The 27,915-nt window shown below is 39.7% G+C and overlaps 1 long non-coding RNA gene across 1 annotated transcript; it reads right to left on the bottom strand.

Moving 5' to 3' along the window:
- Positions 1 to 9,176: 9,176 nt before the first annotated feature.
- Positions 9,177 to 19,396, bottom strand: LOC143842766 (uncharacterized). The gene is made up of 3 exons (XR_013233347.1): positions 19,280 to 19,396; positions 12,406 to 12,627; positions 9,177 to 9,252 (listed from the first exon to the last, which is right to left on the bottom strand). It is a non-coding gene; the product is annotated as an uncharacterized LOC143842766 (long non-coding RNA).
- Positions 19,397 to 27,915: the final 8,519 nt, after the last annotated feature.

Raw genomic sequence — 27,915 nt, 5'->3', positions numbered from 1 at the left:
ATCTTCCCACACTATCCTAGCCAACAACCAACATTATTATGTAGGCTTCCAGCAATCTTAGAATATAACACTGTAGAAATGACCCAAAGGTTTCTTTATTCAGACATTTGATGCAAATATACCAGGTCATGAGAGAGAACGATACCTATTCTGGATGTCATGTTCAACATCACAAATCTGTATAGGAGCATTGATAGTAATGCTAAATATTTCTTCTTCCATTAACACATTTGGCTTGTGAGAAAGGGATTCTAGCCGACCTTAATCCCACCTGAATCATAGTTAATAATAGTACATGAAGGTCATTTTACTGTCAAATGTAAAACAGCTTGGCTCTTTGCCATGAAGAAAGTGATCTGACTTACACTTACATGTTTAGAGACATTAATACTCTTTAATGGGACAACATTTAGTTAGGCAGGATGAAAGCAAGAGTCATTAAAGGAAAGGACAGCACTAGAAGTGTGCAATTTTTTTATCAGTATTTTTTGGTTCGGGTGTATGGGAATTGGAAAAAAAATCAGTATTCCTCAAAAATCCCAGTTCTCAATACCAGTTTGGTATTTGGATCTGGGATTTTTCAGAAATCCCCATGTTTACAATGGACTCAAGAAGAAATGCTGGTAAAATACCTGCTTGGCTTCTCGTATGATACTGTTTAAACCACACTGCAGGAGAAGCTTGGTCCGGGATCTCTGTGTTGCAGTGTGGTTGCTCTGTACTGCATGCAAACCTGCTGGGATGGCTTCCACTGCAGCATGATTTAAACAGGCCTGCATGAGGAACCAGCCCCAATCTGAGCTGGCAAGAACAGTCTGCTACCCCAACACAGCTGATCCTTGGTCTGTCTTCTGCAGTCCCTTTAAACTTTTAAAGTGACTGCACTAGAAACCCCACAAATGGCTGGGCCTGGGAGGTGGAAGCAATTTGCTCCCTCTTCTCTGCTGTTTTCAGATCTACTGATATTTCCCAAATATATTCAGGATTTTATTGGGATTTTTGTTTTGTTTTTTTATTTTTGTTTTGTTTTCCTGAGAACACAAATACATTTTGGAAGCTGAAATATACCTACAAATACTGATGTCTTTCAGATAGATCTGAATGCATAGCCCTAGACAACACTGAATCTTCACTATTCATCAGTGGACCCTCTTTCCTTTTATCAGAGCAGGCTGGTTTGTAGACCTGATAAGCACCTCGTTTGCCCTCCCTTGATATTAATCACAATTAATTAGATTCCCAAAGCAGAAAACATATTGCTGCTTATTTTCTGTATGAAAAACATAAATTGTTAATGGGCTTACTGTCCAAAGCTCTGCTCTGCCTCTATTATGTATGCATTGAAGACTTGAGAGTGATTTGCTAATATGTGAGGCTGTGGTAAATATTTCTTTGTGGCAATCTTTCATCTATATTTTCTAAACTTCATAACAAAACTTCAAGGAAGAAAAAAAAAGAAACTATTAGCTGTGAATTAGACATTCTCAGAGAAGCCTAGACTTATTTTTCAGGACAGAGGGCTCAATTTCTCAATCTCAGGTGTATGATTAAAATCAATTAAATCACTCTTCCAATGTCAGCGTCAAGATTCTCCTGACAAATGAAATTATGCGAGAAAAGTGTTCTCTTCACTCTTCAACCCTTTCTCAGTATCGCTCACATCCACAAATGAGATCAAAATTTTCAGCTCAGGGATTTCAGAGATATTTTCCATAAGAACATGAAAAATCCCAGGAACCCTATGTAAGTAGACTTTATAGTCTCTAGTGGCAAGATTTTGATGGCCTCTGTATGGCTGGGTATATTCATGACTAACAAAAATGGAGAAAAAATTACTGAGTAGAATTTAACCATTTGGGTACCATGTTAGATTTCTCCCTCATCCCCAGTAAATTAAAGTTTCAAACGTTGTAGTGTGCAGTATGTTATAAGCATACATGTGGTAACCTTTGTGCTTCTCTTTTTATTCACAGAGATTCCCTGATGACATTCTCTTATTGAAAAACTGAATTTTATCCGTCTCCCCCAATAGCTTCCCAGATGTATGAAATAGACAAGTTTGCTTTCAAATGCCCGCACCGTTTACTAAAGCCCTGAAGAGTTAATAGTAAATTAGAGTATCATCCTTCTAAACAAAATTATATACTGTATCTTCTTTTTAAAAAAAGGAAACTACTAATGAAAATACAGATATATCTCACTTTCAGTGACTGTTATGCTGGAAAGTTATTTTCCTCGTAATTTGTTAAGACATATGGACACATGTCGAGGTTTTGCCCGTGAGTTTTGCATCTGAAGAATTTGTTTTAACTTTACTTCAATAAAGACGCTTTGTATCTGAAGTATTTGTTTTAACTTTTCATTAAAGACATGAACAAATGTTTTTTTGCATCTCAGAAGTTCTCCTAGCACTTATTTTTTGTATTATTTTAATGTAAAAATAGAATTACTCTTACCTATAAATGACATTTCCTGTACAATGCATAGTGTAACAGTACATAATTTGCTCATCTAGACAGTTGTATCTTTAACAGAAACTTGATGTCCAGTCTCCATAATAATAAAATGCTCAAACCAACTTATGGGGATCCCTCAAGGGATCTTCAATGCAAGATATGGACAGCCTTCATCATTCTCTTTGGTGATCTTTCATTGAACATTAACCATGGCAGACCCTGCTTGGCTTCCAAGCTAGTATGGGCTGTTCAGGATTCTGGCTATAATTTTTTCTCTGCTGATTTTGACTGATAAGAAATAAGCAGCAGAGCATTCCTGCTTTTTCTTATTTAGTACAGGCAAACCTCAGCCACATAACCAAAAGGCATTTCACCATGGTAACATCAGATGCCATTTCATGATACTGATAACAAGTAAGCATTTTTATAGGTAAACAGTAACTGATTTATAGAGATCTAATATTTTTATAAATATTACTTCAAGAAGAATGAAGTAATATGTTATAGGGGTATCTTTAAAATGCTTTGTACTGATGTTTTGTATGATAGAATATGTTTGTGTTTTAATATTGTATTACTTAAAAATACTTACATTCCACTATTCCACATCGCTCAGAGTGGCGTACAAAATATAAACCCATATGGTTAAAAACATAGCTAAAACACATATATGGATTTAAAACTCTCTCAAATTCATCAAACTAAAATTGTACCACCAGCTGCCAAGCAAAGATATTCATTTGTAAATTCCACAAAAGAATATTTTTGCTGTTCAATTTTTATGGAAGAGAGAGTAGGAGTTTTCCACACCATACCTAGCAAGTTGTTCCAAAGTTTGAACATGGCCACTGAAACTGAGTACCCCAGGCTGGAAAGGAGTGGACTTCCTGAATATGGAAGACTGCTTGAAGTGAGGTGTGTAATGACATTAATTGGATCATATAGGCTAAACAGCTCCTCCAGTAAATATACTGGTCCCAGGCTGTGAAAGTCTTTAAAGATACTAGAAGCTTGAATTGTGCCCAGAAACAAGTGACCAGTAAAATTGCTGAAGCAAAGATATAACATGATCACACTAGAGTAAATTAGTCAATAAATAAATCATAGGATCTAGCTAACAGTTTTAAAAATCAGTTTTTTTTAATTAAAAATACTAGAACAATAAACAGCTGGGTATGTATGGGTGTTGCTAAAAACAAACAATCAGCTTTGAGACATACATGTCCTGTGCATTATGAGGAATCCACATTTGAGAGGAGTTGAGCCACAGCCTGTGGCTGGGTCTATAATGGAGTTATTTAGAGTTCTGTATGTTCACAGCTCATGATATGTCTCAAGTGGTGTGTTACACATGGTGCTGATAAAAACCCATTTAAAAAAAATGAAGAAGGCATTTTTGCAGCCCCCATCTGAGCTCCAGCAATGAAGATGGTAAAGTAGAGTTCTGATCAGATCAATTACTTTTTAATTTTATTGCCTCTCTGGTCAAGTTTCTCTAGTCTCAGGGTTCTCAGGCCCTAATCGGCGTTCGCAGCATTTATAGCCCGCCAGGAAGGCCTCACCAGGCAAAACTCAATCAGGATGGGATTTACACAACTTTGCTTAGTTCATGTATCTTCTTTTATTATGGTATTATTATGGTATTGAGGAACTGCAATGAAATTTTATTTCTTTGGAATTGACACACAATGATTGAAATCCTCGAGAGGGAAGCCATGGAAGAAATTCACCAGAGGCAGTTATGCACACAAAGTTATTTTCTTTCTCATGTGCTTTCTTCCCCCTCTTCTCACTTTTATTCTACCACCCACCCCCCTCAAAATCAACACCTCAAAGTGCTTTTTGGCTTTCATTTTGTTTATTCCAGCCATAAATATTTTATTACTTAAAAAGGGAAGCAGTGCTTGCTGCTAATTGTTTTTGATTAAATATGCTAATTACATTTTGGAATATTAATGACACATACGGTACTAAATGTTTTAATAATGCAATGAAATAAGCAGGCAAATATAACAACAAATTAACCTGAAACTGCTACATGATTTTCAGAATCTTATATTACACTAATACAAATAAGAGGGTAAAAATAAGTCAGTCCTTCATTCTGGCCTTGACATCTCAACTTCAGCTATTTAAAAAACCTGGGGGAAAGCTGCAACATTATTGGTCATCTTTTCCTTTTAGATCACAGAGTGAGCCTTTGGTTTCTCCAAATGTCTGGCCTATAGCTATGCATGAAGCTTGAATCCTTGTCTGACTGTATGGAATTTAATGAGGTCCCCCCTCTACCCCCCCTACTACTCAATACCACATGGTACAACTACCTCTTTATTCCCCTGATGCCATACTTCCCATTTTTTATATTATCTTACCATTTCCATTGTATCTGTACTATTTTCTCATGCACTGTTCATGGATGATTATCAAAATTGCCTTTTACCCAACTTAAATGCCAGGATGACAAATAGAGCAGTGGTACTGAAGTGGTAAAAGCTGTATGGACTGAAAATTAATAATGGGGACAGCAGCTGGGATTAGATTGACCAGATTTCCATCTGACAATCCCAGTGGATGGAAAATTCCAACACCTGTATTGTGAGTGCTTGGCTATTACCAAATGGTGAGTAGAGATGTAAATGAGGGAGCTAACCTTTCATCTAGTGAGTCAGGGAATTATTAATAGAGTATTCTATCCTCACAGTGTTCGAGCCAGCCATAAAGAAAATGTAGTTCTCCACTGTCATGGACCTGTGTACATCCTACACATAGAAAAGGGTCAGAGGTCAGCTGCAGCTCTAGTAGGGGATTTATGCAGTTCCCATAAATTTCATCAGGGTTTGTGCAGAAGTTCTTCATGGGTTGTGGTCCATTTTAATCAAGGGAAAAAACACTATTTGGGTTTTCCTGCTTTTGTTTATAAAATGGGCTTGGCCACTTCAGCCATTATTGATAAATGAACAGCTGATATGATTCACCAATCTCAGTCTTCAAATTTATTCCAAAATGCTTCAAATATTTCAGCACCAACCCAGCAAAATATTTTAGCACGTGTAACCTTGATTTACTTCCTTGACCACTGACAGGTTGGAATTATCCTGCCTCAATGAGGTAAGATTAATAAAGCCAGGAGTAGGATTGCAAACTAGCCTGACTGTCCCCCAACAGAAAAGTATCTGACTTTTGCTAAGCATGAGAATTGAATCTCCTGTAGGAAAAACATTGAGGAGACAATGTTGGTAAATTCACAGTGAGCATAAAAAGAAAGGAATTATCTTTATAACGATGAAGGGAAGGCAGAATTAGAAATAAAGTATCATATTGACAATGAAATGCTACATAATGTAATCACCAATATAAGGTCATAACAAGAGCTGGTGTAGAATATTGGTTAAGAGCGGTGGACTCTAATCTGGGTCTGTCACAGTTCTCTCAGAACTCTATCAGCCTCACCGTCATTGGGTGTCTGTTGTTGGGAGAGAAAGGGAAGGGGATTGAGACTAAAGGATGGCAAATGACAGTTGTGTCCTTTTGGTCTACTCACAACTGTCTTCAGGATAACACTTCTCCTCCCCCCCCCTTCCCTGTTTCTCCAAAAATTGTGGGGTTCTGCTGAATTGTGTGTGTGAGGGGGTACTCACAAGGTTAGATCCATAAACTATAAAAGCTAGTGTCCAACAGATTTGCTTTGAGGACTACAACTGAAAAGTGTCATATGTATAATTACTCAAGTCTAAGCCTATTGATTTTAGTTAGTTTAGACTCTATACTGTGATAACTGTGCACACGAATGCACTGTAAGAATAAGCTCAGTGGAAGGAAATGAGAGAAATACAAATTCATCTAAATACAATAAATATGGTCCAGATGTTGAAAATTCTCTTCTGCCAAGATTTCTTCCTCGGTTGTGCCCTAGAAGTAACCTAAAATTACAGGATAAGCAAAGAATGTTTGCTTTGAAAAATGTCTTTCAGTCTATGTGGTAACAGAACTATTTCCACTGGGAAAGTTCAAGAGATGCAATTCTGAAACCATTGAAGCCACTGGGATGTTACCCACTAACTTCAGGAGTGTCAGGATTTGAACATTTCACTAATCTAGAAGATGAGAATAAATGCTTTGTAACCATGTCTCTACAAAATTAAACAATTCCTCTTTTGTGGTAGAATGAAATTGCATGTATAATTTATACTTAACATGTAATTTGCTCCATGTTCTTGCTGCAAAGATTTTGAAAGCCACTTTTTCTTTGGATAACTGATAACCTTTATGCATACTTTTAAATCTGTTGGCTGATACTTCTTAGCTGAGCTACAATAGGTATGCTTGCTTGCTTTTGACTTGTAACTATGTGTATGGAAAACTTGTTTACAGTGTTTTAATATCTGTATGGAAGTGTTCATAAAGTCAACAAATGTAGGGTATAATGGAATCCAGGTTGATCCCCATTTTCTTTTTATGTATTTAAGAATGCTGTCATATAGAATGTCATTGGATGTTCATCTATAGTATCTATATCAGGTGACAGGTAACAAGCTGTGAGTAACAATAAGCAAGACCATAATCTAAGTGGTGTGATACTGTAGAAACAATGTTCATAAAATAGATCATCAGATTTAAGCTGCTTTAGGTATACACAAGACAAATATGGTAAAGCACCAGGCACATTCAAAGTAGGGAGGGATGCAGAAGAAATCACAAAGCAAACTTTGTGATGAATTTTGCCCTGCTTGTGGTTCACAAACTGAAGTTCATGCCAGCTCTGCTGTCACAAACTTCCATGAACTTTTAAAACAGTTCATAACAGCTTGTGGATATGGCAGAAAGCAGAGGCTTAAACAGACTCCAAGCAACTTGTGAGGGCCATGAACCATAACCCAGTTTGGTTCATGAACGAATCTCTCAATTCAGTTGGCCAAACCATGAATCAACACAAACTGTATATTTCCAGTTTATGGCCATTCCTAATTAGAAGAGTTTATATTCATATCGTCTAAACCAAAAGTTAATCCTGTTAGAACCATTAAATATTTTACTTCAGACGTTTCCAATGAAAATGAATTTCAAAGGCTGTGTCATCTTGTCCTTTCTTTGGTCACCCATTCATTAAGTATTTATTCCATTTTGATTTCAGTAGGTATCAATTTGTCTTACCTTAAATCATTCCTCCACACCAAACATATAACACTTTGGAAGGTCTTGTGCCTTTTTATTAAAATATAATCTTCCTGCATGCCCATTCAGAGCTTCTAATATTGTGACAGGGATGCTGCTCATACAAACATGTCCTGCCTTTTCAAAATGAGTCACATAAAACCCATAGACAATAATTTATTAGAGTGATTTTCCTCTGGGTTTAATTGCTTATTGATTTTAGGATCTCAGATGGTCTAATACCACTATATAGTTAGCTCACAATTGCTATGCAGGTACAATAAAATCTCCAAGTTACAAATACCATGGGAAATGTTCATAAACATGAACATTTTGCCCCTTCTCTTGAAATCTTTTCTGACCACTCACCTGTCTTTCCTGAGATACTTAAAACAGACACACAACTTTGCATAGTCCTGCAAGCTGAATGTCTGAAGAACAATTCCCTTACTTATCTGGGGGTGAACCTGGCAAGTTATCAAAAATGTCAGTTCAGCTTTTTGAGATTTTCATCCATGATAGTTTGTTTCATGTTCTAGTCAGACCAAACATCATGCATAGTGGGATTCTAATAGGATTCTAAAAAATAACAATCTTCCCCCAAAATTCATTTACAGATTACTTAGGATTTTTTTTTATTAAGTCGCTGAATGTAGTTTACTGCCAACTTAACCTAGCAACAGGCCTGAATTATTGGGCTTCAAAATAAGAATCATTTATTCTCTACAAGTCTGCACCTCGACAAACAATTCTTGTAAATAGTTACTGGCAATATCTGCTTTCAAAGCAAGCTCATTATCAATGATCCTAAACAGTAAAGTTTCATTATAAATGTATTAATGTAAAGAGGGTAAAATCTCTTTCATTACTTCAACAAGATATATAGAAAAAGTTTTAATAGCGGGAAATGGGCAGTTTTCACAGTTATGAAAGTCACTTAAATAGCAGCATAGGCTCACTGGCAAACCAGAATGAGAGATGGGAAGACACAGGTTTTATCCTACCGCTCTTTTAGTGGCTTTTGATTCCCACCCAAGGGAAAACCCACCTCTTGGGTTCCATCAATCCACTCTCTTTCTATGAACCCTCTGCCACCTCTCAAATTTGAGAGTGATGAATTAGTAGAGACAGTGTGTTGCTGTGTACATGTCTGCCCGGGAATGAACGGAGAATATTCATCTCATTTCACTTGTGACCTTTTTCTGTTCGGCAAACCCAAAAGGTCTGGGCTGCATAATGGCATCTCAGAACAAAAGATAAGCCAACCAACATATAAATATTTGAACGTTTGCTTGACCTTATGATTTTAACAGGCCCTGTTAATTTTTAATTGCACAGTCAATATCAATTATACAAATTAAGCAGTAATAGGCATTTGTATTTTTTTAATGAATTAAGCTGATTACATAAATCTTTAGCCAAGCAATGGCTAATCTGAGACTCAAACATTCCTTTGATAAGATACATACAAGCAAACATTTTTGTGGCAAAATGTTATCAGATACTCACAAACAATTAGATTAGGATGCTCAGTTTTGATCATTAAGCAGTGATATTGGGAGAATTCCAGGGAAGAGTGCTGTTCAGTACATTCACTGGTGGTGCTTTGTGTTTTTTGGTTCTGTTGCCGAAGTCATCGATGTTTCTTTAAGAAGCAATGTTCAATATGTGTGATGCAAAGGAAATCTACATTACACAAAATTAAGGCACAGCATATGGACTTCTTGATTATCTACCATCTGCATATCGTTGCAGTAATGAAGGTGCAACATATAAGGAAAAGGACAGTATTCTGAATTCTCTAAGAATTTCCAGGATCAGATTATGAGAAAGAGTAGAACTGGAAGTGGGATAATGTTTACCACTAGGACACAGAAAAAACAATCGGCAGAATGGTTCTGAACTGAAATAGTGCTTCATCAACAAAACTGTATCTGAGGTTTCTCAAGACATACTTAACCAGGAATATTATCTGTTGCTAACCTCATCTGGCCTGTGTTCCCACCAACAGCTACTCTGTGGTCTTTAGCTTTATTTAACTTAATTTACATTTTCTTGGTCTGCCAAAGTAAAGCACAAAACTATTTATGATATGCACTTCCCTGGGGCATATGCTTCCTTTGATTGTCTGTGTGTGTGTAGCTAGTTTGATAAAGAGACATAACGGATCATTATGCTTTTTAAAAGAATTACTGCTAGGGTTGAACATGCTTCCATTTACTATTGTAAATATGGGGCACAGCCTTGTGCTGGATATGCTCCTTCCTCCAAGATTGGGTCCAGAAGATTACAGTGGGGGGTAAGCTATCACTGCCCTGCCAGCTCCCATGTGGAGTTCCACAGGGTGCGGTGCTCTCTCCCACACTTTTTAGAATCTTTACACGTTCACTGGCCCAACTGGTTTGGAAGTATGGGCTGGTGTGTCATTGGTACGCTGATGATACCCAGCTCCATCTCCTTATGGATGGCCATGCGGATGTCCCCTCCAAAATCATTTGCCAGAAGTTTGGAAGCCATGACTGGATGACTTGAGGAGAACCACCTGAGACTCAACAAACCCCCTCCCCCAAGATGGAGGTCCTGTGGCTGGGTGAAATGGGATTGTATCAGGCAGTGTGTTTACCCCTCCTGGCAGGGATACAACTGTCCATCGCATCACAAGCCAGGAATTAGGGGGTAACCTTAGATGCCTTACTAACTATGGAGGCTCAGGTCAAGAAGTTAGATAGCCAGGCATTTTTTCATCTTTGCCAGGCTTGGCTACTAGCACCCTGAACAGATAGTCACAGTGATCCATGCAATGGTCACTTCCAAAATTGATTTCTGTAACTCGCTCTACTCGGGCCTGCCCTTGACCCTGACCTAAAAATGACAGCTGGTGCAAGCTGCTAGGGACCTCACTGGAACATCTTGGAGGGCCCATATTCAGCCGGTGCTGAGGCAGCTGCATTGGCTACCAGTTGTAGCCTAGATCAAGTTCAAGGTCTTGGTGTTGACCTTAAAGGCCCTTTGCGGTCCGGGACCCACATATATGAGGGACTGCCTCATGCCCTAAGTTCCTGGCAAATTCCAACTTATGGACCATTCCTGGCCCTAGGGAGGCTGGCATCAACTAGGGCCAGGGCCTTTTCGGTCCTGGCCCCTATCTGATGGAACAAGCTCCCGGAGGAGCTGTGGGCCCTCAGAGAGCTTTCTGCTTTCCAGAGGGCCTGCAAAATGGAGCTCTTCCACCAGGTGTATGATCAGGGTCAGTGCTAGAGCCAGTGTTATGGGTCCCTCCCCGGGTTGGAACAATTACATCTGGCTCCAAACATCTGGCCCCCATGTTGCCTCTGAAAGTGCATGTAAAATGTAGGATTTTTACCATCTGGAATCATGTTATGGGGGTTTTAATGGGATTTTAGGAGTTTTATTGTATGATTTAATTTTTATGTAACCTGCAGTGAGCCGGCTTCTGGGAGCGATGGGCTAGAAATCGAATTAATAAAATTAATAAAACCAACTCTGTTTAGGATTGCACCGTTAGATACCTAATGCATACAAGCTCAAAGGGAATTCATATATATATATAGTATTTTCCTGGGGGGGGCATTTCCCAGATTTAATATGTTTCAACTAGCATTCAAGAAAGCTTTCAGTCTCTGGATGTCTGTTGGTTGTCAAGGGTTAAGTAACCACATTTCTCAGTATGGTAAGTGTCATTAGGAAAGTTCTCATGAGTGAACCGATTGTTTGGCTTTCCACTTTTCAGTATTTGGTTTCTTGTTACATGAAGCATGGAGAGTTTAACTAAGCTGTTTTTCTCTGTTTAAAGAAAAATAAATTGTGAAATCCCCAGGGATGCTCTTCAGTTCTATTTCTAGTTTTCACATAGGAGCTCCCAGATCAAAATATCCAAAATTAGAGATCATGTTGAGCACTACAATACTGTAATACATAGTGTTCCATAGAACTCTGATATTCTTTAAATAAAGGCAAAAGCTCTATTTTTAAAAAAAATGAGAATTCCAGTTCCTCTAGGTTGAGCACATGCTGTTTTTAAGAGTTCATTTGTTCCCATCATCAAATTTTCTGGTGGCCTGAGCTCCTTGTAGCATACATAAAGTATAAAAGTACTCTGAGGGAAAAGATTTATCAAAACAAATAGAAGTTATTATTATTCAAATAGCATTCTTGCTCCTGCTAATTGGCAACTGAGACATTTGACTATTGGAATTGGAATATATAATAAAAGTACATGAATACACACATTCACACATATATTTAAAACCACTTAAAAATAAAAAGCAAGAAAAAGGTGCTTTGGGATCAACTGACAGGGCATCTTTGAAAAACAGCTTGACATTTAAAACAAACTTGTAAAAGTATTTTAGGCCAGGATTTGGAACTGAGACAGAAAACATCCATATGAGGGTGACTAAATCAAAGGCCGTTTTGCCTCCACTTCAGTGTTTTGCTGTGCAACAATGGGATGCCATAACTCATGGTGGTTAATGATTACAGTTGGCTCCAGGTCCTTCCTGGACATGGGTGGGGAAAGGGAGTAGAGTAAGGTTGCTAGATGCAGGCTGGGAAACTCCTAGAGAATTGGGGATGGAGCCTGGGAAGGACAGGGATCTCAGTGGGGTACAATGCCATAGAGTCCACCCTTCAAAGCAGCCATTTTCTCCAGGGGAAACTGATCTCTGTAGTCAGGAGATGAGCTGTAATTCTGGGGGATCCCAAGTGCCCCCCCTCCCTGGAGACTGGCCTCCCTACCAATGGCCATTGACGTAATTTCATTTCTCACTACGATTACCTTTTTCTCTTTTCCTTATCGCTATCTTCCTATATCACTGGATAATACAGGAAACTCCATGAGCCCAGGACTCTTCAAAAACTTTTCACTTCACATTAAGTAACAGGGAGAGGATGGTCTCTCGTTTTAGTATTCATTTTTCATCCTTCTCAGTGCTGCCTGGAAATTGCAGGGAAGTCATCTTCAGAAGCAGATGGATAGGGAACGGATGTTTGCCAGAATCTGTGGAAAGGGAATATCTTTGCTCAGCAGTTAGTAGCACGAAGCATTGCAACTTCAGGAGAAATGGGGCGGGGGGGACAATATATTATCATGCCAGTGCTTATCAAGCTTATAGCTACGGCAGCAATTGATGGGACTGTTGAACCAAATGCAGCTTCTCCTGGAAATCAGCCATTGAGCATACTATGCACCATTCCCTTAGTCAATTCTCCCTGAACAAAGACTTTGAAATGAAGCAATTGTCTACTATTTCCTTTCTCTTATTTAAGAAAAGCTTTCCTGCTCTTTTCTTGTTTAAAGCCTTGTTCCCCTGTAACTCATATATTTGTAAGCATAGTGAGAAAGGAGTTAGTAGATGGCCTAAAAGCAATTAGAAAGGAAAAAATAAACCATGTGAGATAGAGATAAATGAAGGAAATTGCAATGTTGTTTGCAAATGGTAAGAAACAGACAATGGTGGTGATGGGGGTACAGGGCTGTAACTTTGCATTTTTCACTCATGTAACTTCTATGCCTTTCACAGATGCTTCTCATGCTATGAAGTTTTGTATATGGTAACAAAGTCACAGGTGCAGATCAAACTGGTTGAAGAAAATGGTCAGGGAGAGGGTTGTTGTTCTTGTTTTTTAAAGATGGCAATCTGACTAGTAGATTCTCCACCAGCAGCCTAATTGTATCACAGGTTTTAACCATTGCAAGGCAAACCTTTGACATTTATATAATAATACAAAATAAATACATTTCATTCAGGCAAATGGAACAAAAACTGTCCATGGTCTAAGCACAGGTGAAAGGGTGTATTTACTGGGCCAGGGTTTGAAGTAGGGTTGCCATAGAATTTTGGCATTTGCTAGAGAGTCCTGGCAGTGTGTGACGGTCAAAGATCCCAGGCAATTCCACCCATTATTACACGGGGCAAGACATCTTCCCATTATAGTGGGATAACTTAGTCCCTCTAGGTTGAAGGAAAAGCAACTCAGGCTGCAAGCACATTAATATGATATTGTTATTTTACTCATGAGATTGTGTGTATGGACAGGATCATTTGTGGAGATCCATTTGTACCAAGCCCAAAGAGATTCTGCTTTGACTCTGCAAATGGATGGGTTGGGGAAAGTAGAGTGATGAGCATAGCCATGGGGTGGCCATGTGGATGGGGTGGGGAAAGTAGGGTGATAAGCATGGCCCAAAAAGAACAGACAGTTCTATACTTTCTGTTGCTAATATGGATTCAGATGGGTAGCTGTGTTGGTCTGAAGCAGCAGAACAAAGTTGGAATCCAGAGGCACCATTAAGACCAATGAGGTTCTGTTCAAGGTATAAACATGCTTTGTTGATCTTAAAGGTGTCACTGGACTCAAATATTGTTCAGTTACTAATATAGTTTATTGAAGGATAGCAATATTGTCTTGGTGGGAAAGAGGCTGCTTTGTAGTGTCTATCCAACCCTTTTGAGCAGATGGTAGAACTTATCAAGTAAAGTGATGAATCAGTATGCAGCCATGCCAAAACTGGCCTGTCTTTTTGCCATTTTTTATTACTGGTGGATGAAATCATGTCTCACCCTCAGATGAAAACAGTGAGTAGAACCAGAGCTGGGCAGTTGATTGTCCCAGTTTACAAAGTCATTGATCAATCTGGATTTCACCTAGTTGTGGGAACTTACTCATACCAATTTCCTTATTATGTTGTCACCCACTTTGAGCTCCAAAGAAAGGGCAGGTTATATAAAAATAAAATTTAATAGTATTGCTGTCATTGTTATTATTATTAAACAGCTACGAATCTAGTCTATTACACATTCTACTACAGTTGTATTGACTTAATGTAAGCAGCCTTGACTCCCAGTGAGAAAGGCAAACTATAAACAGAACAAATACAATAAATAAATAAAGCATAGGGTTAAGTCTACATTTTCAGCTATCTTTGACATTCACTAGATAGATGGTGCTGGTGATATTCATCCTACAGGCATCACTGTACCCTGTAAGAGGAACTTGATTTTGCCGCAGAAAAATCAAAAGTATGCCCTAATACCTGATACCATAACATTCTTCTTTATTCTCTCATCTACTTATTCTGTATGGATTCTCTGAAAAGCACTAGGGCTGACTGAATTCCTTGGTTAACTGAGAAAGTAAGAAGTAATTTCAAGCTGTCATCGTTTTAAATTATTGTCACAGAATAATATGCCATCTGGCAAAAGAAGGGAAAAAAAGAAGATAAAAAGCAATGGTGACTTAGAAACTAAATCCCATTCTTCAGTAGCCAAAACCCAGCAGCCTGTTTTTTTAGCACTGTAGGCCATGCCAATCAGATGCCCTTATTGAACTGTCCATGTCCTTCAACTGGATCACAATATATAAGTCCCATTTCATTATCTTTACATTTATCTATTTATTGTATAGCATGCCCCCTTACAACTGTTGTGCCATAGGTACTTGTGTGTCATTGACCTCATGGGTTTCATCAGAGAATGAGTATGGGGCTCTGGTCACAGCCTGACTCTCTTTATGAGGCAGATTCCTCGGTGTCTTCCTAAAGGGAATTTGCACTGCCCCCAAGTCTAGGAATGGCAGATCCCTGGGGGACTGGGGGAACACTCACTCTGGCATTGTTCTTCCTGCTTTGGGGGTTTCAGAAAGTGGAGAGAAATCTTCCCCCAAGGAGCCACTTTTGGTGAAGTCCTTGTGTCCCCAGACCTCTTCCCCCTGTCACTCTCCCCTGCACTTGTCAGGACTAAGAAGGATGTCCTGATGTGCCGACATCACACAGAAGTGATGTCAGCATGCTGGGTTGCTTCACCTCATCAGCAGGTGACTCAGCTTTCAATTTGACCCTAATGCTGAACCCAGGGAAACTCTGTATATAAGCCTGCAGTGAGGCTGGAGCCAGTGTGGGATCAACAGTTCCGCAGGGCCTGCAAAAGGGAGCTCCTCTACCAGGCATTTGGTTGAAACTAAACAGCAACCTCCCTCTTTGAAGCCATGCAATGAATCTGACCAGCCATGGGCCTATTAGACAGTTTACCGTGTTAAAATCTTAAAATGTTATATTTTCTATTTACTGTTGTTATTATTATTGTTATTACTGTTGCCTTCATTTGTTATCATCACCAAGTTTGATACATTGTTCCTGTTACATTCTATGTAAACTGCCCTGAGACTCAGGGGAGGGCAGTATACAAATGCAATACATAAATAAACTGGGATAGATTCAAATGAGTAGCCGTGTTGGTCTGAAGTAGCACAATAAAATCAGAGTCCAGTAGCACCTTTAAGACCAACAAAGATTGAATAAATCTTTGTTGGTCTTAAAGGTGCTACTGGACTCTGATTTTATAAATAAACTGGTTTGGAAGCTTGCCGGTTGGTTTACAAGTATGAAATGTACACATGCCGTGTTGCATTGTAACTACTGAGCCAAATTTTGGAATTTTGGAATGCACTCCCTCCTCTAAAGCATCTATTAGAACTTTGGGTGTCTTTTAAAATCCTGAAGGCTTCAGAGGCATACAGTCTGAAAGCAGTACAGTTACTTTCGGTTTTCAGAAGAGTAATAAGCAAACTCCCCCTACAGGATTTTCTGGCAAATGCAATATAAATATGTGTGCACAGGCTGCAATTTGTCCTGCTAAATATTTGGTAATCTATAAAGACTGTTTCGAATGTGCTTTGCAAAGACAGAGGTATCTTCATCAGAGTGCTGTGCAAGATGAATAATACAATAAGAACACCCACTCACGTTTCCCTCGTCCCTCAGGCCAAAACAGACAAGTTCAGCTGCAAAAGCTAAAGGGGAATTTTTGCAAACTGCTATCAATTATCCCACTTTTTATTAGCCAGGTTCCAGTGGGCAAAAATGTTTTGAAGAGGGATTTGGTGTTTTGTTGGTTTGGGGTTTTTAAACCTAGTTTAAGAGAAGAAAGAATTGTGATCAAACTAAAACTCAAACAAAATCATTCTCTTCTTTTGTACTGCAAAAGCTTGGTGCCGCTTTATTTAGCAAATGTCTTTTGTCTTAAGCCATTCACCGGGAACTAACACTGCAGGTTTAATGCCAACAAATTTTAAGAGCCGCTAATGTTAATGTAGCACCAATTTTCAAGTACAGCAACAGTTTTCTTGCTCAAAAATCTAATAAAGAACATTTTTATTTCAGCAAGCTATTCTTCATATAGATAATGCTGCAGTTCTGAAATAGCCTAGGCACGAGGACCCCTTGGAGAACATATATACAACCCATTCTCCAACAGCTGTACTGGTTGCTAATTGAGTTCTGAATCAGGTTTAATGTCCTGCTTCTAACCTTAAAGGCCATATGCAGTTTGGGACCTGCATACCTGAGGGACCGCCTCTCCAAATAGGGCCCCTGGAGGGCTCTTTGTTCAGTTAACTTTAACCTGCTGACGATGCTCGGCCACAGAGTGGTGGCCTTGGCTCCAGCCTGGTGGAATGAGTTGCCATCTGAAGTGCAAACCGTCATGGAGCTCCCAAAGTTCAGGTGGGCATGTAAGTTGGCACTCTTCTACCAGGCATTTAGTTATGGCCAGGGTCCACTATCACCATCTAATGGGGCCTCAAAGCTGAACCTCCATCATCCTCCAATCTGAGCCTGGCTGACAATTTAAGTACTAGGTTGCAGGCATTGGAGATAGATGTTTGAATTGGCATTAAAGTACTTTAAAATTTTAAACATATACAGGTTTTTACGGATGTGAGCTGCCCCAAGACAATTTGGAGAGGGGTAACATACATATCAAAACATAAATAAATATACATCTCATAATTATTATTATTTATTCAATTTATATTACCTGCCACTCTCGGCAAACTGGCTCATTGCAGGTTACATAGCAGCCCAATACAATAAGAAAACTCATTAAAAATCCCATACTGTTTACAGAAAAATACCACAATAACATGGAGGCAAAATAAAAATATGAGCCCTCCCCGAAACAGGAAGCCGGGGCAGAGAGGGAGTACAACAACTGGCCACATCAGTGTAGTGGTGTATCTTCCAGGGGGTGGGACTCATCTGATCTATCTCCAGTACTGGCCTCATCCATAGATGGTGGAAGAGCTCCATCTTGCAGGTCCTATGGAAAATGGAAAGCTGCCCCAGGGCTTGCAGCTCTTCTGGGAGCTCATCCTATTGGGTAGGGCCCAGGACTAAAAAGATCCTGGCCCTAGATGAGGCCAGGCAAGCTTCTCTCAGTATGGGGATGACCAACAAATTGGTACCCACAGAGCGTAAAGCCCTGCAGGGGGCAATAGGACAACAAATGGTCCCTCAGATATGTGGGTCCCAGACCACAAATGACTTTAAAGGTCAAAACCAAAACCTTGAACCTGATCTGGGCTGCAACTGGCAACCAACACAGCTGCGTCAGCACAGGCTGGATATAGGCCCTACAAGGTTCCTATAAGGAACCTAGCAGACACATTTTGTACCAGTTGCAAAAGCGGCATATAAGAACCAATTCTTCTTCTTCGGGTAGAGAAAGGTAAAAGATTTTAATGTAAATGTTTTAATGCTACTGTATTAATTTAAATTAAATAAATAAAATTTAATTTATAATTAAACATTTATACAGGGATTGCATTTGGATGATAAAATGTAACCTGCCCTGAGTTCCCAAAGACTATAAGTACCATAAATAAATTAGATAAATATATAAACATGTGAAGTAAGGCCTCACATACTTACCATTGTTTATCTTGGACCTGAGGTAATTTGGTCAAGTGGGGCATTATAAAAATAAAATTAAATCAAAATAAATTTCATACCTAAGGCATCGCTTCTCTGCCTATGTCCCGCAAGGAGCACTTCACCCTGCAAATATTAACCGGTTGGTAGCCCTGGGCCCCAAAGAAATCCTATACGTTGCAATGAGGTTTTTTTTCATAGACCAAGGTATCTTTTCAAGTCTGAGATTTATATATAGTGTTTGTATACAACATTTTATTTACAACCATTCAGACCAAAGCTCAAATGTACAATAGTTCTTATATATGTATAATCTAAACTTTGCCTCAATGATATTTCCTTCTCTGAGAGCCAGCTTGGTGTAATGGTTAAGACTCCTGGCCTCTAATCTGGAGAAAGAGGTTTGATTCCCCATTCTTCCACATGCAGCCAGCTGGGTGACCCTGGGCCAGTCATAGTTCTCTTAGGGCTGTTCTTGCAGAGTTCTCTCAGCCCCACCTACCTCACAGGGTTTCTGTTGTGAGGAGAAGATGGGAAAAGGTCCTTGTAAGCAGCTTTGGGACTCCTTTGGGTTGTGAAAAGCTGAGTAAAAAAAGAACTGGATGATTGTGTAAAACAGCAAAATTCCAAAACAATAAAGGGGTGGCACAGGAAAAAATCTGCTCAGTACTATTCTGAAGCTTGACGCTGAATGGGGCATACTATCAACAGAGCATCCAAAAGGGAGGCTGGATTGTGTAATGGATCAGGGCTGTACTTGCTAGTTCTTCCAGCTGTCCGTGACTCATGAGTTCTTGCCATGGCAGCCACGACAAAACAAACCAATTACAGAAGCCATTAGTAAAAGACTAGTTGGATCTGTGCAAGTGGAAAAACAAACTAGAAATATCTTGTTATAGGCTTTTTGGTATCACTCAAGGATAGCTCCACCCCTCGGCCTCACCTCTTGGGAATGTCAATTTGATGAGACATCACTGAGGTCCTTTGTTCTGACTGTTGAGAGGATGTAACTAAGCTGAGTCCAGGACTGAGCTGTGAATCAACCTTCTTGGAAAACGAGAACAATACTGAACGTTTTGCTCATTTCTACCTCCTGCCCAACAGCATTGATCTACCATCTTGAAAAAGCAGAAAAAAAGAAATGACTAAGTATGATTGCACTATAACATTTACAATACTGGGAGATATTGGCTGGTTTTCATCACAATAATTGAAAGTCAAGTGAAATAAAGTCCAGGAGGCAGCGATTAAATTAATATAGAAAGACAGAACATTTACTGGCTCTTATATTAGGATTTAGTAATTTTATTTTAAATAAATGCTTGCTATAAAATCAGCAGGAAGTAATCATTCTCTGTTAGGACCTATATCTGGATAGCAGTCTAGGTGTTTATCTGCATAGCCTGTTTTTCTCTTTTCATATTTATACAGAAGCCTTTATTGGCATAATGAGTTCTCTTTTCACAGACTGACTTTACTTCCCTTTGTCTGACAACAAATTCACATGGAAGTTAGTGGGATTTCTTGACCTATTCATTCATTCTAGTCCTTAAAAATCAGGCATGGAGAACCAGCATGGGGTAGCAGTTAGTGTCAGACTATGATCTCAGAGTCCCAATCTAAATCCTCACTCTGTCATGGAAGCTTGCTGGAAGACCTTGGCCCAATCACATACTTCCCCCCTGATCAACATTGCAAGGTTGTTGTAAGGATGATATGGAGAAAGCAGAATGCTGCTTTGAGTAAGGTGACCAGATTTTAACGTTGGTAAAGCGGGACCACCCTTGACTGGGGTGGTGGTGGTTCTTGATTAAAAATTTGGTCTGTATGGAGCCACAAAAAGTTTCATAGAACACATAGAACACAAAAATAGTATTGTAATATATATATATATATATATATATATATATATATATATATATATATATATATATATATATATATTGTACTTATGTACTTATGTTGAACTTAATATATATATATATATATATATATATATATATATATATATATATATATATAAAGTTCAACATAAGTACAATTTGCCAGGTACCCCCAGATGTCCCCCAAAAGTGGGACAATCTGGTCACCTTAGTTTTGAGCTGCTCTGAATCCCCATTGGAGAGAAGCAGAGCATAAATATCCAAATCCATAAATAAATTCTCAGAATGTCTGTTTCCACACAAAGGATTCGATGTAGGTTGTCTGTGATACAACTAAAAAAATAGCACTTATAAAGACACTGGGGAACAAAACCATTTGTGTGAATCTACTCAAGGTGATTTACAACTAAAATATGCCTTTATACTGTGCGGAGGAGAGTATGGGAATAGGATCGGTTAAAGCACCTTATCAGTATATCAAACCTTTCCAACAGTTTCTGTCCCCTATATCTTTAATTTCTGAAACATGAAAACAATGGTGAAATGTTCAGATGACAATCTAAACCACACTGTCTGTGAAACAGAACCCAAACTACAATCACCTCTGCTAATCACAATGGCAGGGATTGATTCACACAAACACATACTAAAAGAAGTTTTTCTGACTTCTTGTACTATTTCCTTCTGCATTAAACAGCTGTTGTATTATGTATTCTGCAGATGGATGGGCTGCAATGTTCATACAAACTTGTATTTCTCTCTTGTCAGCTTAAAAATTTTGGCCTACCAGCCAACAACCGCATTTTGGGAGAATATCTCAGCTGGAGGAAAACAGATTAATGTCTCCTCATGCTGAAAAAATGTGTGCTCCCCTGGTCCCTGGTCAACCTTATCCTGAAAAGTGTTATTTATAGAGAAAATAGATAAGCTCAGGAAAGTTTCATAATTACCTTTTCTGTGAAATAAAATACTCATACTGTAATAGTTTGCAGTAGAGAGCCCGCCATACATTATTCAATTCTTTAACATCACCTTACAAAGAAATAAAGAATCTTTCTTAATAACTGGGAATGTGTCATTGTCACTAAAATATTTAAACTTTAACATGAATGAAACTGAAAGCTTGCCTTTCCTTTACAGTGAAGAAGACAAAATGTAATATAATACATAGGGATGGAGATGAGCCGGTTAATGAACCAATAGTCATCAGGAATTTGGTCCAGTTTGTAGTCCCCTGGACTTTTCCTGGACTTTTGTCCACCTTGGCTATTTGAGCTCTTTAAACCTGACAGCTAAGGAGAGTGGATCCACCTATCAACTGCAAGGATTAAATGGCTGCAATATAAATTGCTTAATAAATAAATAAAAAGTACCAGGTTGGCCCTTTCTCACTACCAGCTATGGCTGTAGGTATCCTGACTTTTGAATGGCAAGTTGTGGGCCATATTGATCTCTTTTTGAGGATAGGTGGGGTAAGTCACATTAGGCACCTCCAGTCTTTTCTTCTTCATCTCTAAATCTATGGCAATCATTGTTAAAGTCTTGCTATACATCTTACGTATGAACATGACCAGCTCATCTCTCTTTCCATCATTGCTTGTAAAGATAATATACATACAAAGAAGACGGGGGGAGGGGGTTACATGTAAACATAGGATTGGAAACATGGTTTTTGAAGACAATTGGAGCCGTGACTTACCTGAAAGGCTCCCGGTTGTTGCGGTGGAGGCGTGAGCCCGCTCCAAAGGAGACACGTGGCTGGAGTGCTCTCCTAGCAAACCTCATTAGTGAGGCTCGCTGAGCCGCGCTCCGTTTTGGCGAGAGGGGCAGGAGGTGCGCGGCTGCAAGCGCTCTCCCAGCAGACCTCATTAATGAGGCTCGCTGACCCGCCTGCCTTCCAAATGGGCGGGGGAGGAGGTAGGCATCACGGAAGCCTATAAAAGAGGCCATGCACACACGAATGGCCTCTTTCCTCCTGGCGGCACTGAAGGAAGCTTCCCTCCCACCCACCCACCCTGTTAAGTTGTTTTTAGGTTGCATTTGTTAGAGGTTGAATTTGCTGTTATTTGTCACAGCTGGCGGTACGGCATGGGAGGATCCATTTGGGGGAGACTGTTCTGCGTACCAGTATCCCTCAACATTGGGGCCTCCATAAGAGATGGCACATATGCGTGCAGGGTGCCTATCCGGCTGGATTGGCAAGCTCGCATTGCCAGATGGCTTGGGGAGACAGTCAGAGGCTTACGCCCATTGGATCCCTTGCTAGCCATCTTCCCAGGGTTGGGTTCCAGATGACAAGGGGAATCAAGCTCCAGGCAATGCCTAGGCTTGACCCCAGGGCACCATCTGGGACCATGTACAATCTGGTTGGCTGACCAGATTATTTGGATTCCTCCTCATATCTGTGTCAATGCTCCAATGTGAGTTGTAATTAAAACTGTGGCCTATTTTATTCCAAATGGTCTTGAGTCGTGTCTTCTATGCGGGCAAATACCTGCCCTCCTGCTAAGCAATCCTTCTTTTGTCACTTAGAAGCATGTCAGTCTTTCTGTACATTTTGTTTTTATTTTGGACTGCTAGACTATAGTTCAGCACAGTATACATGTTTGTCCTAAACCAAATATAGTGTTGTCAGGGCCCTGTTCAAATTCATTTACATTTATCAGAAAAGTTTTCTTTTCCCACCTATAGGGAGGGCTACAAAGCAGTAGTCAAATAAATTGACCTCCCATTCTAGTGCCCCATTTAAATTCTGTTCTTTATCAAGTCACTTATGCATATAAAACACTTTAGAACAATATAGACATAACTGCATACTCAGCTATTTAACAAGCACATTTACTTTGCCCTGACTTTTAAATTCTTTTCCACAGTACAGCATATTTTGTATGGTGTTCAATAACCATAAATTTTCATAAATGTGAATATTATGATAGTAAATTGGGAGACCAAAACATACAGGATGCCAACAGTATTGTAGAAAGAGTATCTTTACAGGAAACAATTATCATAAAGTCTTCTTTACCCTGTGATTTCCTCTGGCAGGTAGAAGCCAAATTTACATTCTTCCAGGGTAAGACCATTGGCCCCAGCAAAAAAATATTACCCTCTGGATAATTATCTTGGAAGCAAACATGCTTAGTGAAGATTTTAAATTGGGTGTGTATGACTGAGGTTTGAAATGTCCAGTTCTTATTAGATTTGAAGCTGCCAAGGCAAGTTTCCAAAAAGCACCTTTCTCATTGCATCTGGCCAAGTTAGGCAACTTCCTCCTTGGTTGCTATTGTGATCCAAACCTTTGTTCACTCGGAACATCTTGGCTATGGTCCCCACTTGACACTGTTGTTGGCTTTACCTTCAAGAAGAATGAGGGCTACTCAGTCCCAGCCATTGTTAGAACAGAAGAAAATACAGACTTTATTTAACAGTGTTCTGATTTTCAGTACTAACAACAGAATCCATTTGAATGAATTCATATATGTTAAAAGCCATTTTGACCTGTATCATTCTGCTTGTGCTGTTATCTGAATCAACAGTATTTTTAAATAGGTTGTGATTACACATACACACACACACACACACACACACTCTGATATTTACCTCTTATTCTTGAGAATCAGGACCTACCCTGCAAAAAGCAAGTAGTTTTAAACTGATTAAGAGAATATCAGTGAAGTTTTTCATATTCTATTCACCAAAGGGAGTATCACCATGACCCAGTGATAGAGCATCTATCCCAGGTTCAATCCCCAGCACCCCCGGTTAACGGTATTAGGTAGTAGATGATGTAAAAGACCTCTATCTGAGACTCTGTCAGAGTAGGTAATACTATCCTTATATAGGGCAGCTTCATGTATCCAACAACTTCTTCCCCATATTGGGGAGCACAGCTGAATCTCCATTTCTATAAAGAAGCTGAGATCCCTTCTGATTTGGGTTACCAGCTCCACTATAGATTCAGGTGGGTAGCCTTGTCGGCCTGAAGCAGCAAAACACAGTTTTAGTCCAGTGGCATTTTAAAGTCCAACAAGGTTTTCTTCAAAGTACAAGCTTCCCTAGACAAATTGCGCCTGCACATGAAAGCTTTTACCTTGAATAAAACATTGTTGGTCTTAAAGGTGCCACTAGATCCATTGTAGAGAGGGTTAGAAGTTGTAAGTTTTACTAGCATTGACCAGTTTTACTGGGGCTGAACTGCCATGTCAACCACTATAATATCTATTCTTTTACTATGAAATGAGCAATTCTGAACAGCATATTAGCTCCAGGACACATGGGAATGGAAGAACATATTTGGTGCATTGGATTTAGATCTGTTTGGAACAAAGGAGATGAGTATGTGACATGAAGTATTTTACAAGGTGCTTAACAAGAACATGATTGGGGGGGAAATTGAAATCCATGAAATCAATGCCATAAACTTATATTGTTTATTCTTGGCAGTTAGTGAAGCGCAACAAGATCAATGTTAGAACAACATTATTCACTTTAAATATCCATGGCTAGGAAGAAGGCAAGTGAATGGATGGGATACTGCATGTCCAGGAGCGATGCTAAACAGGAAGACAAGGAGGTGGGGAAAGAGTCAATACAAAAAGCAGAGAGTGATACAATTTGAAATCACTTGGTTTGTCATACAACTGGATTAGTGATAAGTACAGTTCAATATGACAAAGTGGAAAGTAATGAGATTAGAGTGGAAGAACAAGTTGCGGAAAAAATAAGCTGCCATTCATTGCACGTATGATTCAGCACATTTATTGAGTGAACTAGAAGCTGTGAACATTCAAACAGCAGAAGTGGGTATTTGTCTGTAAGTCTTCTTGCAGTTACATTGATGAGCATCAGTCCACAAAGGGAAAATTCCTGCTCCAATTTGTTGGGGAAGGGTGGACAGACCAGTTCCAAAGGTGAAAGGTGAAAGGCTCATTTGAAAGGTGAAAGGCTCGTTTTTTGTTGTTATGATGGTTCATTAAAAATAATATTGTAGCAACACCAAACCATATGTAGGTAAGGGAGCCTGACCCCATCAGCCGTCCGGCTGCTTGTTATGAACCGTGGCGCTCCAGATCCATGCCTCACTCCCAGCCGGGAGGATGGGACGCCTTCTGCCGCGGAATCCAGGGAAGCGGCCGCGAGGAACCCAACGGGTGTCCACCTCCATTGGTGTTCCCCCACCACTTGGCCCCCCAGGCCCCTGGCCTCCCAGCCGGGTGGGACACGCACAGGGCACTGCCAGTCTCTTTAATGAGACCCCCACCTCAGGGAGTCCCGCACGCAGACGGGCTCCCTGCCAACAGGTTCCCTACCTTGCATATCCACAACTGTGACAAAATTTTTATAACCAAAAACAGGGAGGGAGGGCAGGTGTCTGTCCCCTGCGAGCAGCTGGCGTGAAAGAGGGCGGGCGCACCTGCTCCAACCTTCTTAAGGCTGGCCGCCCCACCCCTCTTCAGCCGCGCACTGGCGCAGCCCCAATGACGCCGCTGGGAGCCGCGTCATTGGTGGGCGCCCCCGTGGCGTCAACTGTTATTGTACATTCAGTGGTAATTTGGCAGTTAGCAAATGCTGTTATCTGAATGTAGCCATCAACATTTCCACATTCAACATCTAATTTCCCTGGTCTCTCTATTCTACCCCCACCAAGTGGAAATGTGGCACTTTAGTTGAATCAAACCCTCCCTCCGAACCCCATAAAGACAGTACTAGAGTCTATTTTATTATTTAATATTTATTGTTACCTTATGGTTTTAAGGTAAAAGATTTTAATGCTATTGTATTTAAAAATGTTTTAATGCTATTGTATTAATTTGAATTAATTCAAACATTTATATAGGGATAGCATTTGGATGATAGCATTTGGTCCTGGTCCCTGCTTTGTGCAACAAGCTCCTGGAGGAGATCTGGCCCTGACAGAGCTTGCACAGTTCTGCAGGGCTTGTAAGACAGAGCTCGTCTGCTAAGATTCAAATGCGTAGCCATGTTGGTCTGAAGTAGCACAATAAAATCAGAGTCCAGTACCACCTTTAAGACCAACAAAGATTTATTCAAGGTGTGAGCTTTCAAGTGCAAGCACTCTTTGTCAGACTTTGAACTCCTTCTATGACAGGGAATATATAGCAAAAATCAATTATGTTACATAAGTAGACTGTTACACAACCAAATACAGCCAATGATAATTCTTTGTCAAAACAGCCAATCAGTCCTCCAAAACCAACAGACTGAATTAAGATAACAGACAGACAAGACTCTCTATTTTGTTTGTTTCTCTTCACAACAAAACTATTTTATTCTTTTAAGCAGTTTGGTGCTGTGCTCTCTTTGCATATTTAAACTGACAACCAAAAAGTCATACCCCAAAAATCATATTGGTCTCTAAGATGCTCCTGGACCCAAGTCTAGCTGTACGTTTGAAGACCAACATGGCTATCCTTGAAACTATTTCCCCTGGAAGGATCAAGAGAGGACAGACCCCCATCATGCTTCTGTAATGCTATCATGGCTGCCACTTGGGTCATGAACTGTAATTGGATGAAAAACCCTGATCTGTGTACTGTTTTTTACATCTTCCCAAAGGAGAAAAAATCCACCAGAGCTGGCAGATCCATTATAGCTTCAGCATCACTAAGCCAGGTTTGTACTGTTTTAATGATTGCTAGCTTAATGGGCCATTTGAAATACAAATGAATGCTGGTGGGTAAAAGGATTTTTCTTTTATTTCTCCCCCCAGTGGAATCAATTTACACTTGCTATCTAAAATATTAAAATAAATTGAATGGTAATAATTGAAAGCTCTGGCTTTGCACTAAAAGTATTACTGGCCAAATCTGCCAAAAGAAAAGGTGCTGAAGGAGAGAATCCTAGGTATATCGAGAACGAGCAAAATGTCACCACTGTCTTTATCAAAATGGTTTGCAATTGCTCTCAGCTACAAGTTGCCCCCAAATGGCTATAGGTAGAAAGTATTAGCTGAATTCAAACTCCCCACTGGCAGCTCTTAGATGAGAAAGGAGATCTATTGAGAAAGGAAGAGGCTGTGATACAAATACATACCTAACAAAAGAGAAATAGAACTAGGAACAAGTTTTCATCATTTAAATATCAAAAGGACACTGAGTGAGTAGGGTCTGAAGCTACTGTGGAAAAAGGCAAGGAAAAGAAGAAACACTGATCTTTAAGAAGGAAAAAGAAAATGCACGCTTCTTTAGTTTTAAAGACTAAGAAAGCAAAAAAAGTAGCCCCATGTGACTGTCTCCTAAAATATACTAAAAGTAAATATTTTTGGTCCTGTTATGACATCCCATACTGGCCAGAATCACATTTGTAAGATATTTCTGAGGAGACTCTAAGGTTGTCTAGAATTGTTAACAGACTACCATCTGATGCTAACTGTTGTTAAAGCAGGGCTCAGCTTCTTAATCCTTGCACCAACACAACCATAAGCAAGTTAGTCAGCAAAGCCCAAGGTAAGCCACATTATCACACTATGAGTGACCAAGAACCACAACCTGGAACACCCCACAGAGACATGAGCCAGTTGGAGCAGAAGAGAAGTTGCATAGCTCTGCCTCCATCTTGGCTCTTTGATCCTTAAAACTTGTCTCTTGTGAAAAGAACTAGGCCCTGCTGGACTATTGCTGCTGTGAGGACAGCCACCTATCTAGACTATATATCACATCTTGGAAAGAACTGTTTA

Source organism: Paroedura picta, chromosome 8, assembly GCF_049243985.1.
Source record: "Paroedura picta isolate Pp20150507F chromosome 8, Ppicta_v3.0, whole genome shotgun sequence".
Lineage (NCBI taxonomy): Eukaryota > Metazoa > Chordata > Lepidosauria > Squamata > Gekkonidae > Paroedura > Paroedura picta.
This window is presented reverse-complemented; position numbering and strand designations above follow the sequence as displayed.